The 16,660-nt window shown below is 48.2% G+C and overlaps 1 pseudogene; it reads left to right on the top strand.

Annotated features, from left to right (window-relative positions):
* Positions 1-278: 278 nt before the first annotated feature.
* Positions 279-958, top strand: LOC144120338 (uncharacterized; annotated as a pseudogene).
* The last annotated feature ends 15,702 nt before the right edge of the window (positions 959-16,660 follow it).

Genomic DNA, 16,660 nt, shown 5'->3' on the forward strand with positions numbered 1-16,660 from the left:
TCAAAGAAAAGAAGTCGCCATTGACTGCCTCCTCAAGGTGCCACAACTTGACTCACAGCCTTAACCCCGCTCCTCCCCCTCCTCCACGCCTTTCGCATCACAGCTTTCGTTCTTCTGCCCCCCTTTTCCCTTCCATACTTAAAGACTCCAGCTACTGCCCCCAGTCACCCCTAATGAAGGACCCGAGGCGGCTTCGAAACGTTGGGATTCAAATTAAAGTTTTTGGCTGGAGATGTGCAGTTTCCTATAAGATGGACGAGAACAATCAAGAAACCAGAATGTCCGCAACCGTTGGGAAGCTACAGGAGTTCCAGCCGGAAAGCGGCAACTTTGAAGTGTGCCTGGAACGCTTCTAATTATCCGCTGCTGCCAACGACGTCAAGGATGACAAGAAACAGCAAATGTTCTTAACGGCTATTGTAGAAAAGGCTCATGTAACGCTCCGGAGCTTGCTGCTGCCTGCGGCACCTGATAAGTTGTCATTCAAGGAAGTAGTATGTGCTCTAAAGAAAGCTTCGCTCCCAAACACTCGATTGTCACCGAACGCTATCGGTTCAATCAGCGCAAGCAAGCAGCCCATGAAGCAATAGCGGACGTCATTGTCGAATTGCAGAGACTAGCTTCAGCCCGCGAATTTAGCACTTTTTTGAGCGAAACTCAGCGGCATTGGCTCGTCGCGGGATTGCGCTCCGAAGCCGTACGGTGCCGGCTTCTGGCCCTTCCTAACGATGAAATAACATTGGGCCGAGCGTGTAGTGTTGCCCTAGTCATGGAAACTGCAAGCGAGGACACAAATGACATGCTGAAATCTCCGAGCAACAGAACAGCTTAGTCGGACAGCACCGAAGTCTACTGGACACGAGAGGCAGGGAAACGGCGTAAAGCTGATATCAGAGAAACGCTTGTCAAGGAAAGAGGCAGAGCGAGTCCAGTTCGGAGGACGTCACAAAGAATTTAGCAAAACATGGTGCTGGGCTAGTTGGTTAAGCATTTCGTTTGAAACAGGTCAGCGCTAAAAAAGACAAACACGGCGAGAGAACGACGACACAAGGGATGAGCGCTACTAACAACTGGTTTTATTTTTCGCTTCAGGGAAAGTATTTAAAGCCTTGTCACATCATATCATGCACACAGCCAGGGGCGTCAACATTTTTCCATATAGTGGTACCATGAATACGCTGTACACTGTTGCAATTAAACAAACGCCGGGAGGATCTCAAGGGGGGTGGAATCATATGGCCAGGATTCTGGTTCATTCGTTCCTAGTTCACAACGCCGCCACCACGGGCCGCATGAAGTTGAGCTCCTCCTCCTTCTCTTACATTCTTCGGCCCGGTTTGAGAGAGAGACGCTAGTAAGCTTCGTCCATTGTCCGCTTTGTGTGTCCTCCCCTCAAGCCAAGCTCCTCGGGAGGGGGGCACCCTTCGTGTTTCTGTTTTTTTTTTCCACCCAGCGTGTTCGAAACGGGCCGACTGTGCAGCTCCCCTAGTCTGTTCCTTTACTGCGGTGCAAGAAAAGAAAGAAGTCGGGTTGGGGTTGAAGCGGTGTACAGGCCCCGTCTTTGTCCGACTTTGAGGGGCCATTTGTCAAAAACTACTGGCGGTATATATGCACATCACACAAGATATGGCGAAACGTTCCAGAATTGTGCCAAGGCCCAGATATCACTCATTGAGTCCAGAGCATAATGCGTGGAATAGAATTTTTTTAGCGCTGCACCCAACTTCTCCCCGTGGGACGGTCTGTGTCTTCATGGTAAATGGTGTTTTGCTGTACAGAAAATCTGATGACTGGTGACAGAACAGAACTAGCGGCCGTATAAGCATCAGTAAGAACCTTGTGTTGCGCATTTGTTTACACGTCAGTGTTTTTATTTTTTCGAAAGAGGTTGCAGTTATAACCTGACTCACCATAATTGTCAAGTTTTTTCGCAACGGGGAAAAAAATTACGGACAACAATTAAGTCTACTGACGAGCTGTGAAGGAGAAAGCTTGCAGCGTGGTGTTCGGCTGCGGCGATGGCGTGCTGCTCTAATGCAATGGCCAGCCAAGCTGATCAGTTCACGCCGCCCGAATGGAAGTTGATGAAGGCGACGATACCCAAACCCAGCTCGAGCCCCTGTGCTTCCTTTTTTCGAGTTGAGTTGAGTTGTCGACAGAAGGACGAATGGAAAAGCACGGGCTTGCTTACTGGCTCAATGCGGAGCCACGCCCAGCTGCCTGCGTGCTGATAGTAGGAGGTGAAAGATGGGAGTAAAGAGACAGAAGAAAAGCGCGCGCAATAGCCCGTAGGCCACGGGCCAATCCCGGTGGCAGTGCAATACCGGGCTGACCTGTGCCAGAGTGCGTTACGCCAAGCACTCCGCCATACTTTCAAAAATATGCGTAACACCCAAGCCTCAGGGGCCCATATGAGATATTAAGCCAGGTATGTGAATGGCATCCCCCTTCGAAAGCGGACCGGGGATTGAGCCACACCCGAATACTCGATCATGTGCTTCCTTGCTATCGCTCCCCTTTATATTTCTCCTCGATATCATTTCCCTTTCTCCTCCGTCGGCTGCAGCTCGGGTGGTTAAGATATTAGATAGCAATTGCCACGGCCGGCAACATTATTTTCCTTCACTTTTGATGCGAAAGCTTCACTATGCTACCTCGTAACGATTTCGCGGTGCTTACGGTTTTGACCTTCAAGTGGGCCAGAGGTCAGTCCTCTCACGGCGTGGTTCGAGCGTCCACCGATAATGTGAGACAGTTACTGCGCCATTTCCTTTCCTCAAAACCAATTTTAGAAACTAACCTTGAAAGTAAAAATTGAAAATTGCTTTTTTGAGAAAGGAAATGGCGCAGTATCTGTCTTTCATATCGGCTGACACCTGAACCGCGCCGTAAAGAGAAAATGGAGGGAGTTAAAAAAAAAGAAGAAAAAGGTGCCGTAGTGGAGGGTTCTGGAATAATTTAGACCACCTGGGGATGTTTAGCGTGCACTGACATCGCGCCCTATCCACTGAGCCAATGCGGCGGGTTCCCTTCGTGGGTGCGGAACCCACTTCGGAAAGTATTTTATTTACGAAGCTTAATTTTTCTTTTTCTGATTAGGTCACGTGGTTTTTCCAAACCTCTGGGGAGGACAACGCCTGATTTTCCTCCTTATGAGCTGCTATGCGGGAGACGAGGGCAAGGTGTATGGGGGGCGATGGCGGTTACATGGAACTGGCTAAGTGAAAATCTTCCTTCATTGGCACCGCCGAAGATGCAAGGGATCTAAATCTAGCTCAGAACGATCTCCCATGGCTCCGGACCCTGGTTTTAAAGACCTAGAAACCCGGCCCACCTCTTGCATCGCCCAATCAACAGCAAACTAACCCATCATTGGTTTACAAACTTCATGGCACGCCCTCCAATTCCGGCAAGGTTCAAACCCTCTCCCTGAAATACACAGCACATCTAAATTGCTATAAGAAAATGTAATTCCGGGAATGAACCCTCGAAATGCTTGGGCCAACAGGTTTACGTGCCACGCCCCATTCTTCCACAGTATTACTCAAACTCTCTCCCTTAAAAAGTAAAAAGAGAAACATATGAAAATACATCAAAACATTCCCATGCGGCTCCCAGCTTTACGCCAATTACCGATATTCAACCGATCGCTACCGCTGCGAGTAGCAGACTACTCGTCTTCGGGACGACTGTTGACAGGCGTCCCCGCAAAATCTGGAAAGAGGCGCCAGCCTGTCGTTGCTGCCTCTGAACACGCTTCAGCGTTTCGTTAAGCAGGCCCGCTTCTCGGGACCCGTTGGTATGCCCCATCCTCTGACTTCGACGCCGTCGCGGCTTAGACGCGGCGTCTGCTTGCCGCGTCCGCGCTGACCATGCGCTGTGCTACGCTATCACTGCTGTGGTTTCCTTAGACGGGCGAAGGGGGGCGGGCGGTTTCGGGAAAACGTCTTGGCTCCTTTCCTCTGGCTCGGTCTTTGCCTTCGCCGGTCTACGCCCGCTTGCCTCGCCATGCACGCTTCCTGCTGACGGGGATTAACAGGGAAATCGCCGCATCTCGGCGCCGGGCTGTCGACAAACCCTCGGATGGTTCGAACCTCGGCTTTTTAAGCCCTCGTGTTGAAGACATCCGGGGCAGTGGCTGCAAACCATGGATGTAAGAAGCGGGAAGTGTCCCCAGGGAGCGATTAACATTCTTCCCTGTCTGTTGGATGTGCCACGACTCAAGTAGAAGCCTCCTGTGCGGGTTAGCTTCGGTTTCCAGTACATTAGTGCCTTCAACGTCCATTCGGTGGTCGCATGCCTCGCAGTGTTCGGCCGCAGCGCTGCGGTCACGGTTCATTTGTCGGACGTCCGCTTTGTGTTGCCTCATTATTTCGGCGAAGTTCTTCGTTTCCCCTATGTACGATTCCGGGAAGACCGAGCAGGACATTTGGTATACAACCGCTTGGGCCCTTTCTTTTGGGTGACGGCCGTTTGGGGGGGGGGGGGGGGGGGGGAAGAAGGCGTCCGATGGTGGTAGTCGTAAAGCCACTCAACAGACTGTGCGTTGTTAGCACCCTTCTTTACCGTGAATGCGTGCCAGCGTCTCGCTCACGCCTTTCACGTATGGAATGCAAAACGTTTCCACTTCTGGCGTGTGTTTCTTCCATGCACATGCACATGTGTTCGCCCCGGCTAAACCATTCTTATTTTCTGAGAATTGAAAATTGTCCACCCACCCCTTCCACCAATGCAGACACCTTTGCTGCGCCTTCGAAGCTGATTTCCCGGACTTTGGGACGTTAAACCTCGTAAAACCAAACGAGTGAATCCCCCCACAATAACGACCAAAATAAAGTTATGGTCTGATACATATTTCCTTGTTCTGTTGTGCGAAAAACTTTTTTTGACTGTCGATATTTTGTTCACTGAAGAGAGCTAGGTCGGGCTGGTTGGTGAATGTTGACGCAAACGACTGGACAGCATCAACGGTACGGAAGAGAATACAGACACCATCGCATGTGTATGTGTTCTTCTTTTCTGTCCCGTCTGTTAGCGCATTTCAGTCGTTACCAGCAATATGTATTTTTTCTTTGCCTATATTCATAATAATTCGAAACTATTCAGTTCGCAGGCAAAAATGCGATACTCGCACACCCTATAAGGTTCTCGCTCTGAAAGAACAAAAGTCACTGGCTTTTTTCCTCCTCTCTTAGTCTGTCCAACAGCCATTTCTCAGGCGCCAATACACGCCGCGAAGGCGGGCCAAGACCATGTGGATTGAGTACTGAGGAGAACAGAACGGCGTCAGAGGCATGTAGTAGTAGTGGTGGTTTTATTGAAATAATGACGAAAAGGAAGGAAAATATTTTTGCTAGCCCCGGCATATGCCATCGATACTGAAGCACCTGAGCTGGGGCAGCGGATAGCAGGATAGCAGGCAGAATGGGGAAATGAAATGAAAGAGGTAGAAAAAACTGCGTTATACTCTGGTGCTTCTTTGTGCGGACGGAAAGAATTTTGAGGCGTGAAGAAAAGAGGTTGAGGGGCGCTGAACGGACAACTTAAACCGCGAAGAGAAGTTCTGGGAACCTGGAAGAGCTGCAAGCCATGAAGAAAAGTCCCCCGAGAGCGCCGCTGTACTCCGACTGCCGTTAACCGGACCCTGCTTCCAACACGTGCTCGAGCGCCCGTGAGCTGGCGCCGATGTATTTGGACGGCGTCTCCAGCAGTGGGCATACGTAGACCGGTTCTGTCGTATGTTAAGAGCGCCGACTTTGGGCGCGTGCACCCAAAAACGGCCCTTGGAGCACACTTGCAGAATATCGAGCGTCCTCTACAGTTTGCCAGCCAAAAACCCTCGTTTACAGACGGCAATCTCGCATTCTTGTACGAAAAATGAGTTTGGAGAGGTCCCTTTATCTGTATGAGAGAGTAGACGTTGAAAGGATGTGAGGAGCGGGTCGAGATAGGTACTCGTCAAGAGAATTCGGTCATTCTAGCTCTTAGAGGTGGCGCGGCGGTAGTACGGTACTGCGGACGAGGCGGTGATGGCGCCGATGCCATAGCGTGAGTCTTTATGGAAGCAAAGCGGCTTCTTTAAAAATCACACCAAAGGTGTCACAACGTTGAGTCTAGATAAGCAGCAGTAAATGATTCTTGGTCATTAATACGATCCTATGCTTGAGTTTGGCTGCTTTACAGGCTAGAAATAAATCTTTATCGATATTCGCTTGGAATCGCTAGTTCGCAAGTGCCGCGCGCGCAAAAACCTCGTCGTTGAAACTTGCGAACTTAGCATGGTGAAGTGCGATGAGCACTTTGAAGCGTAATTATTTTGCGCGTTCACTTTCTTTTTCTTTCGGCACTTATCCGAAAGCGTAAATAAACTACTTTAATGACCCAGACAGTCTAACGCTATGTTTCGTGCCTACACGAGTGCGGCCCTTACCCGCGTAAATGCGGTATGTGTATTTATTGTGTGCTGGCCTTATAAGGATACCATTGAAAAAAAAAATCAGCATTTGGTAACAATGGCCATTCCGCAGCGTAATATTACAGCAGTGATCAAAATCAACTTTTTAATGTTGGACTGCATCAAAGAGCCAGTAACATCAAAATCCTTGAGCATACAATTTCGACGTTGATTGACTGCTTGTTTAGGTAAACAGAAAAGTTTTACAAGTGGTCTACATTTTCTCGCGGAGGAATTCTGTTCGGTGGCCCTGAATGTGCGCGTAGCTTTACTGCAGACTAATTTCCGACTATATATAGTCCATCTGCAGCGTACGTTGGTCGCATATATGCGGTAAAAGATGAGGCAACGTAGCTGTTTGAAGCGGCAGCCAGGGGGTCATTCGAGCTTTATAGTACAGTCGAAGTTAGCGCTGAAAATGTGTTTTTGACTGGCGGGGGAAAACGCTGTGATCGAGTGAGCAGACGACGGTTGCAAAGAAGCGTTCACAATTATACAACCACTTTACGCATTATATCCGAGAAATATATGTACATTGTGAAGTTCTTGCCATTCATGTCGCTCTTTAGCAGTCACGTCGGGGCCAGAAAGCCGTGTTTAATCTAGACCAGAATGGACTGAAGCTCGATGAAAAATGTGTTTGCTGCTAACGCCCACCTTAAAATATTACCATATACACCATACTATAGCTAAGTGTTCAAGCACTGCACTGCTTTCATGCAGCTGTAATAGGCTATGTTGGCAGCATGAACAAAACTCTGAACAGGAATGCGTTGACGACATGGTGTCGTGGTGGTGTTGACGACATGGTGTTAATCAGCAACGAGTATGTTGCTGATTAACACACGGGTCATTAGGCTGAAACTCGTTACCAACCTGCAGAATGAACTTAATCACTGCTTTTTGAACACATTACATGTTGGCAGAAACAACATGTTTGCTATTTGGACTGTTCGCAAATTGTAGAATAACAGAATATGCTCATTTTTGACGCGTATCTTAGGCTCCAAACCACTGCGAGTGCACGCGCCGCGCAGAGTGATCACCGGCTCGCCGCTTCAGGAAGAGCCCGCTTTGCGCACCCACCGTCGCTGAAACGATCGAAAACATCATTGTAACCTTTCGACAATTTTTTTTTTACAGCTGGTGGCGACCGTCGGGGCTTCATGTTCCCGCAGGGTAGGAGGCAGCCCCCCTCACCTTTTCGAAACAGAATACAGTGGAGGACGACTGACTCATCTCTCCTCATTCTAACCCCGTTAGTCTGCAGAGCAGGAAGTGAAAACGCGGTTTGCTAACGTGGGTTGTTGGAAGAAACCTTCCATTAAGCCAGCAATTCTGCAAGTTGTCCATTCACTTCTGAGAAAATGAATGCTGCACGTCAAGAGTACCCTGTCAATAGTTCTTTGTGTTTGGTTGGCCTAGGGTGCAGTGACGCGAGGCAAAGATCATGTGAAACAGCTGTCTTTGAAAAGGAGTTGGTTGGTTGGTGTTTCGGGAAAGGAAATGGCGCAGTATCTGTCCCGCATATCGGCGGACAGCTGAACCGCGCCTTAAGGGAAGGGGTAAAGGAGGAAGTGAAAGAAGAAAGGAAGAAAGAGGTGCCGTAGTGGAGGGCTCCGGAATAGTGTGTCCATCGAGTTGGCGCTTAAGGAAAACATTTCCAACGCGCTGCCTTTTTCAGTGAGTGAGCAGATGAGAGCCACGGCCACTCGGTGATGCGGTTCCATCGAGTGGCCGCATTGGTACCAACCGCTGCCTCCACAAGCTGGTAGAACAGCGGGCTAACGGGGTCGCATTTTTCATTGCAGCACTGAGGCTTCAATTTTGGATTTCGACGTGGCCTCTTTGTATGTCTGAAATTTACTTGACCTGAAATAAAATAATCGAAAATGTTTTACGGCCGCGAGTGAGTTTCGAACCCGAGGCGGCGAGAACGCATACGTTTTGCTGGTTACTGCGTTAAGCGTGGCCCGCATGGAGTGTTTTTCCGGGCGATTCGCTGGCGTCGGCGGCAGCGGAGCGCTTTTTTGCCGCCGTCGACTGCCACACCGCCGCAGCCGAACATTCTGCGTCATAAAATACCAGTCTCTTGCGCTGTATTTTGGATATCGTCGTCTTCATCAGCTGCATCTATGCGCAACGGAACCGAACACTGAAACAGCACTGAAAACCGAAGTGCTTGCACTCCTAGTTGCAACTGGCGTAACCACGCTAACTCGTCCGAAATTGATTTTGGTGGCACTGTCTACCTGTGCCATGCGCTGTGCTTTTAACAAGGCTGGTGGAATTCCTTAGTTTGGCGGAAGGCAGTAAAGAATCTTCTGCAGAAATTCTGATGTCTTTTTTGGGAGATTTTTGTCTGCGTGTGGAGAAACCCTTTGCCAGGACTGACACATTAGCGGTTGTAAGTATTTTTTTGTGACAGCCTGGAGGCAAGAGTGCGTCCATGACCTTTCCGGGCCGTTTTCGCAGAGGCGCCGACTATGTCGTGCAGCTCGTGCTTCGCACCATAGGGAACAGAAACATAGCGCATCCAAAAAGCAACCATGGACTGCGCTCCACGATTCGAGGAAAAGTAAAAGGCGAAAAAACAAGAAAACCAGGCAAAGGCACAGCAGGAGACCCCTCCCCACTGTCCTTTTCTTCCTCCCTCTTACCACCCTGCTACCGGCTGCCCGTGTAGCTCTTGAAAAAGAATTTCTCCGTACCTATGCACCTGCTCAAATCATCCTTGGCCCTTTGCGTTACCGGCTCTCCACGTTCTTCATCCGTTTGATGCTGCGTGTTGTGCGTCTTGTTCCCGTAGCCTTTTTGGGAGGAACAGTGCTGAAAATTGTGCCCTAAGGGTAGGGTGGAATTCAAGCAAGTTTTGGTTAAGACGATTCCCAATTCTTGCATATTTGTTTTAAAATCAGCGACAACAGCAATGACACATCGCTTTGAGCATGCGGCTCGAGGACGGTGCGTGATTCGTTCCACAGTGTCGCCGTGTACCCACTGATTTCCAATGGGTAGAAGTTTTCTCGAAGCCTGGCGCTTGGTTTCTTTGAGTTGAAGTGCTCGGAAAATGGTCTTCCACCTAACATTGTGTTGAAGAAAACACTTCAACCCATTGCGCTTGGTGCGAGGTTGCCAGTGCGCCATTAAAACTCATCATCAGCAAAAGAAAACATTTCTAGGCAATGGATACCCAAGATTCTTCACTCGATGTATCATCTAAAACTGAAAAGGATGCAACGAAAACAACTCGATATGCTTATGCTAAGGACACGCTGGTGGCAAAAACGTGTATGCAGTTAGTACGTAAAGGGTGTCTGCGAAACCTTGGCCAGTGTTCTCAGAAAGGAAGGGATGCAAACTACACACAAGCCGGACATCATTATCGCAGGCCTCCTGTGCCACTTCAAAGACAGTCATCCCACCCCAAAAAAGGCCTAGAGGCGCCAACTCGAATGGCCCTTCCTGGGCGTACGCGCTCAGCGTCCGCGCTTTTAGCGTAAGCCGAAACCGGTCTGCGCATGCGCACTGCAGGAGACGCCAGCAAGCCTAGGTGAGGCGTCCGTGCTAGATGTCGGCATCAGCGCGCGGGCGCTCGTGTACGCGTTGGAAGGGGGGTCCGGTTTATAACAATGGAAGGATCGCCGGGCTCTCGGTGGCTCTTTTCTTCATGGCTTGAAGCTATTTCAGGTTCCCCGAACTTTTCTTCGCGGTTTAAGTTGTTCTTTCATCGCCCCCCAACCCCTTCTCTCCACGGCTTGAAATTCTCTCTGTCTGCTCGACAGGGGAAGGGAGCCAGCACCAGGAACATGGAGATGCATGGCACATTTAAAAGTCGCTGGATCGTTCCGTGGAAACGGCTCCCTCTTCTGACTCCCGCGGTTTGTGCGCTTAAAAAGCCGCGCTAACTCCCCGGGAGTCATACAGGAAGCTAGAAATGTTGCCGGCCCAGCGATTGCTATCTAATCCTTCAAGCACTGGAACTGCAACCGGTGGAATTAAAAGAAAAAAGAGAGGATAGCGAAAAGTAGATAGGAGAGCGGCAGAAAAAAAAAACGAGGGTAGGTTGGAACTTATGCAAAAAAAAAAATATGTGCGCGCCACTCGTGCGAAAGTGCTTATGGGTATTGTTGCACATATTCGCAACACGGTAAATTCACTGCATATTCAGGGCCGCGAGCATGTAGCGTCCTGTCGCTAATGAATCGCGCTAGCGGCGCATTGCACAAACGGGTTGGGTGGAGCGCCGAGTCACCGTACTGGAGAAAACCAGTAATCTTTTAAATTAAACATCGTGTTATCCGACAATAACTTCTGTTCATTTCTTAGCAGATTTAAATTATAATCAAGAACATTTAACTAGAGTTTGACTCTTGATTGCTGCTCTGGGTAACGGCGTAGTTACTGGCTTGCCGAACTGATGGCACACTCTTCAGAATAGTTCCCAGCATGCCACTCTATGAAGTCTTCGTTAGCGGTTCATCCTTCACGTACATCTTTGACAGAATTGCCGAAACTAGCATCGATTACAGCAACGGTAAACCCCTTCTCAACGGCGAACGATCGAATCGTGAGAAGCACTTTACCAACCTAGACAAAAATGTGAACTACCACACTACTAATTGTTACATTGGACAAATAACCTACTGGCATAAAACGCAGCATCAGGTTTGCCGCCTCTTATGTGCAACACATGTAACATTCACTTCAACGCATCCTTGCTGCACTTGCACCACATCGACAAAAGATTGGAAGAGCTTTCTGCTATTGAGGCTAATAACATGAGTGTTGAAATGTAGACATTAAGACACGATTTTACAATTTTGAATGCGCAGTGCAAGAACCATATACAAGTATCGGTGAGTGAGCTCTAAGTATGAGCGTCCGGGAATTACAAATTTCACTGCTTGAACGAAAGTACCTAGAAGCTTCATTGCTTTGCACTGTTATTGCGTACACAATTCCACTATCACCTATGCTGGTGTTGTCACTGTACGCGCTTAATGAAAAATGTACCTGTCAAGCAAAAGAGTCTTCTTATAATTTCCTCTATATACCGCATAGAAGGCACACGCTTTCTTGTAGCATTTTATGTAGCAGCCCATGGCCATAGCCTCCCTCTGATGGGGGCACTTTTGATAAAACTGCGCATTCGTACGGCAGGCTCAACCTCCCAAAGCAACCTACCAAAGCAGGGACACTGTAGCAGGGCACGGCCGGAATCGAGCCGCCTCCGCAACTCGAGCCCGGCCGCGAGCAGGGACGTGTGCCTTTCCAACGCACCAAGAGAGGGCGCCACACGTTTCATGAAAAAGCTGATGATGCATGATCAATAGTGAAATAGCGCAGAAAGACTTTTACGCCATTGAAATGTAAAATACCTAATACTTCCTTAAAGGTAGGACATCACCCTACGTGAACCTGCTAGAGCTTGTCGATATATTTTAAAATAGGGCTGTAGTGAGCGATAAATTGAACTCAAGTGGGGTATTTTTCAGGACCTCGCCATAGGCTCCATGCTGTCATAGATCTTTGCTCATGGCAAACGCAATATGTAAGCTACATCGATGAAACTCGACTAAATGAAACTTTAAGATGCATTTAACATCTAGGCGAGAGAGCTAATTTCTAACTGTTATGCGCGACGAAATATCAATTTTTATTTTTCGTCGCCATTGAGTTACGCGCCGCCGCGCCGCCGGCTGTCGCGAGATGGCGCGACCGGTTTTTCGAGGCGCATGGTCCAGAATCCTGGGGATAAGGCTCTCACGTAATTGCGGGAAATTATAAAAAAGTTTGTGAAATAGGCAAAGTCTTGCAATCTTACGTCGTGACGACATGGTAGTTAGACAGACCAATGGAAGATTTCATATTAGTAACGCTCAGCCGAGAATCATATTTGGATGTTATGAAACGAGAAGCTCGGTTTTGGACTGCTTCTAGCGCCTGGATTAGGTATTCTTGATGGGGGTTCCAAATAGTCGATGCATATTCAAGTTTGGTACGGATAAATGTTTCATATGCGATTAGTCTAACCGTGGGCGGAGAAAATGTCAGAGATCGTCTAATGAAGCCTAGTGATTTAGAAACGCGTGCAGCAAGTGACTTGATGTGCTTTGAACAGTTCAGATTACTTGTTATTTCGAGGCCAAGATACCTGTAAGATTAAACTTGCGATAGCACAGTCGAGTTTAGCGAATATGAGCAGAGCAAGTTAGGTCGTTTCCGGGACACGTGCATAAACTTGCATTTAGTCACATTAAACTTCATGAGCCAGGTAGAGCACCAGTTTTGGATTAAGTTTAAGTCATCCTGCCGCAGAGACTGATCACTATTAGAACAAATACGACGGTAGAGAACACAATCATCTGCGAACAGACGAATGAATGACGAAATTCCAGCGGGAAGGTCATTAATAAAGATTAAAAACAGAAGCGGGCCAAGAACTGATCCCTGAGGGACTCCAGAGGTAACATTTGTAGCGGCGGAAGGATGACTATCAATGACGGTGTATTGCGAACGATTAGTTAAAAAGCAGTGAAGCCATGATAATAATAGTGGGTCCAGAGACAGACAGGAAAGTTTAGTCATGAGGCGCTGGTGAGGGACACGGTCAAAAGCCTTAGAAATATCGAGGTAAATTATGTCTGTTTGAAGGGATGAGTCTAGGTTTGAGTGGACGTCAGTCGTGAATTCGAAAAGCTGAGTTTCACATGAATAACCAGAACGAAATCCATGTTGTTTAGAGAAGAAAAAGGAATTGTTATCTAGATGCGTTGCAATGCGAGAGTAAATTATATGTTCGATGAGCTTGCATGCAATGCACGTTAGCAAGATAGGCCGATAATTGGACGGATCGGAGCGGTTTCTTGCCTTAAAGGTGGGTACAACTCTGCTTAACTTCCACTCGGACGGGATTTGGGCACTGGAAATAGACTGCGTGAAAATTTTTTGTAGGATACGGCTGGATATTAGTTTGGTACCTTTAAGAATTTTGGCAGATATGTTCTCGGGCCCAGGGGCACTTGATACCTTTAAGTTATTAATTTACATATTCAATCAACAGAGATATCAACTGGCGCCATTTGAGGAAAATTTAAGCTGGGCGCTAAAGGAATATTTGTAATCGGTTCCTGTGTGAAAACAGACGAGAAATACTCGTTCATTACGTCTGAACGGAGCTCCTTTGGAAGGTGCGAGCCGTCGGGGTCTAATAAAGTGATATTATGTGACCCGCTATGGTTGGGAGTTAACAAGGACCAGAACTTTTTTGGGTTATTTCGGAGGATGTCAAGCAGGTCCTTGTCTTAAAATTTATGTTTGGTGCTCCTGAGCAACCTGGTATAATTATGCAGACAGCTTAAGTACTTTTCCAATTTAAGAGGAGTTCGAGCTCTTAGCTGCCCTGAATAACCGTTTTTTCTTGCTACATAATTTTCTTAAGGAATTTGTAAACCATGGTTTGCCGGCATCACCACGAATGCAGACAAGGGGAACATATGAGTCAATTAGAGAGATAATTGTTTCTTTATACTAACGCCAGTTATCATCAACAGACCTATTAGGAGCGGACTCTGCAAAGTGGGGAAGAAATTCAGCCAGTTCATCATTGATTTTGGAAAAATCGGATTTGCTGTAATCACGAATGTATTTTACTGAACGTTTTCGGGGAGGGATTGAAATCGATAGGTTGAACAGCACTATGTTATGATTGCTAAGACCATCACAGGATGACAATGGCTGGATTAAATCTGGATTTGAGACAAGAGCAAGATCCAGGGTGTTACTACCACGAGTTGGAAAACTGGCTGTTTGAGAGCGGTTAAACTAGAGGATAAGGTCCAAAAAATCTCTGGAATGGCGTGAGTCAGCACTTAGGTTCTCCCAATCGATGTCTGGAAAGTTAAAATCACCGCAAATGACCGCCATCTTAGATTCGAGATCCCGAAACTAGAGTGAACTACAAGATAGAGTGTGTCAAACGAAAGCCGAAAACTGAGGCAAGAAAGGGTAATTTCCGCTAGGATCGCTGCGAACGTTATCGTTCCCTACCATGAGATAGACACGTTGTGCGTTGCGTGCGAAGAGGAGGAAACGGCTGAACACTTGATACTTTTCTGTAAAGGGCTTCCCCCTACAGTGGAACGCAGCGGGGCTGATTTATCCAAGGGATTGGGGTTTAAGGACAGTGAAGGGAAAGTAGATTTAAGCGGGTAGAAATAACCAAACGAAGGTTATCTGATTGGTGGCTAAAAACAAGAGAACAGTAAAATTTCATAAGTCATGGCTAGGTGGCTTGAGCCACCGCCCGATTTAAAGGGTTCAGCCGTATCCATCCATCCATCCATCCACCCACCCACCCACCCACTTATCCATCCATCCATCCATCCATCCATCCATCCATCCATCCATCCATCCATCCATCCATCCATCCATCCATCCATCCATCCATCCATCCATCCATCCATCCATCCATCCATCCGTCCATCCATCCATCATCCTTCGGGAATCGATTCGCCACATCTGCGGAGAACCGCCTCAGGAGTGGTGCATTTTCACCGACTGTAAACCTGCGCTACACATTTTAGGATGCTTCCTACGCCACACAGCCTACCAAGCGCTGGCTCTTGATATCATTAGTCTCGTATCATTTGCTCAGGGAAACGGCCACCGAATAGTGTTTTAGTGGATCCCCGGACACTGCGGACTCGATGGAAATGAGACCGCCGACGCTGAAGCAAGGAGCGCCTTCAGCAGTGGCCTGCGTACAGCTGTACCGTTCTCTATAGTGGACACAACTTGTCTCCTTTCGGAAGTGATGAGGAGGGCAACGGCTAGGTACTGGGCCCTGCCAGACACCCGCCACATCCGCCTTAAACGGCTAGATCCGACGATGACCTTTTCAGTTCCTCGCGGAATACCTCGCCCTACTGCATGCGTTATCCGTAGACTACGTTTAAACGTGGCATTCACGCGCAAATACTTGCACTTAATAGGACAAGCAGACTCCCCGGAATGTACCACATGTGGCGTGCTAGAGACTATAGAACATGTTTTAGTGGCGTGTCCAGCGTATGCACGTGAAAGATTCATACTCGCATCTGCTCTGCAGCCTATGGACACATCGCTCCTCTCTGAGGATTTGATCCTCGGCGCTTGGCCAGATAGTTTTAGATCTGTAAAGGCAACGCGAGCGCTCTCACGCTTTTTGAGCGACACGGACCTTGTCTCGCGTTTGTGATGTCAGAAAGTGTGCCTTGTTTGTTTTTTTCTTCCTTTTTTAAGTAGTTTTTCATCTGCCTCCTCCCATCATCATCGTCCCCCATCGTGACCTTCATTTATCTCCTCTTCCCGTCCCCCGGAGCAGAGTAGCAGGCTAGATATTTATTTTTCAGGCCAACCTCTCTGCCTTTCCTATCAATAAACCCCGTCTCTCTCTCTCTCTCTCATCCAGCCACCCATCCACCCATCCATCCATCCATCCATCCATCCATCCATCCATCCATCCATCCATCCATCCATCCATCCATCCATCCATCCATCCATCCATCCATCCATCCATCCATCCTTCCTTCCTTCCTTCCTTCCTTCCTTCCTTCCTTCCTTCCTTCCTTCCTTCCTTCCTTCCTTCCTTCCTTCCTTCTTTTCCTTCCTTCTTTTCCTTCCTTCCTTCGGTGCCTTTTTAAGGTTGGCAGAATCCGCGCGCTACGTAGCGTAGTGGTTTCGAACTCTTTTCACACGGGGAAGGTCAGGGCTCGAATCCCGCTGAACGACCACTTTGTTTTCTCTTTTACTTTATTTTAAATCACAGTTTGTTTTAGTGCAACCAAGCCGTGGTAGCAAAAAAAAAAAAGCAAACCGAAACTGAAGTTTGTGCAGCGCCGCCTTGCTGCTGCCGTGCCCTTCTCCTTGTCAAATTATAACGGCTGGAATCTCCGTGCCGCGCAGGGCCAACTTTGAATGCGCGTTTAGAGCACTCCCGACGTTACTCTCCAAGTTCCGATCTGTGCTTTCAGCAGACGAGTAAGAGAAACACGCCCTACAAACAGTGCTGGGAATTGTTTCGTCCAGCTTCGCGTCTGCCAGCTGCACAGGGTGTGTCACGCAGAAGTACACTGTCACTTAATGACGGCCAGCTGTGGGGCGCGAGTGTATGCATGACTGAAATAACTGCGGTGCAATGAAGACAACCCAAGGAAGAAAAAG

Source organism: Amblyomma americanum, chromosome 2, assembly GCF_052857255.1.
Source record: "Amblyomma americanum isolate KBUSLIRL-KWMA chromosome 2, ASM5285725v1, whole genome shotgun sequence".
In the NCBI taxonomy this organism is placed as follows: domain Eukaryota; kingdom Metazoa; phylum Arthropoda; class Arachnida; order Ixodida; family Ixodidae; genus Amblyomma; species Amblyomma americanum.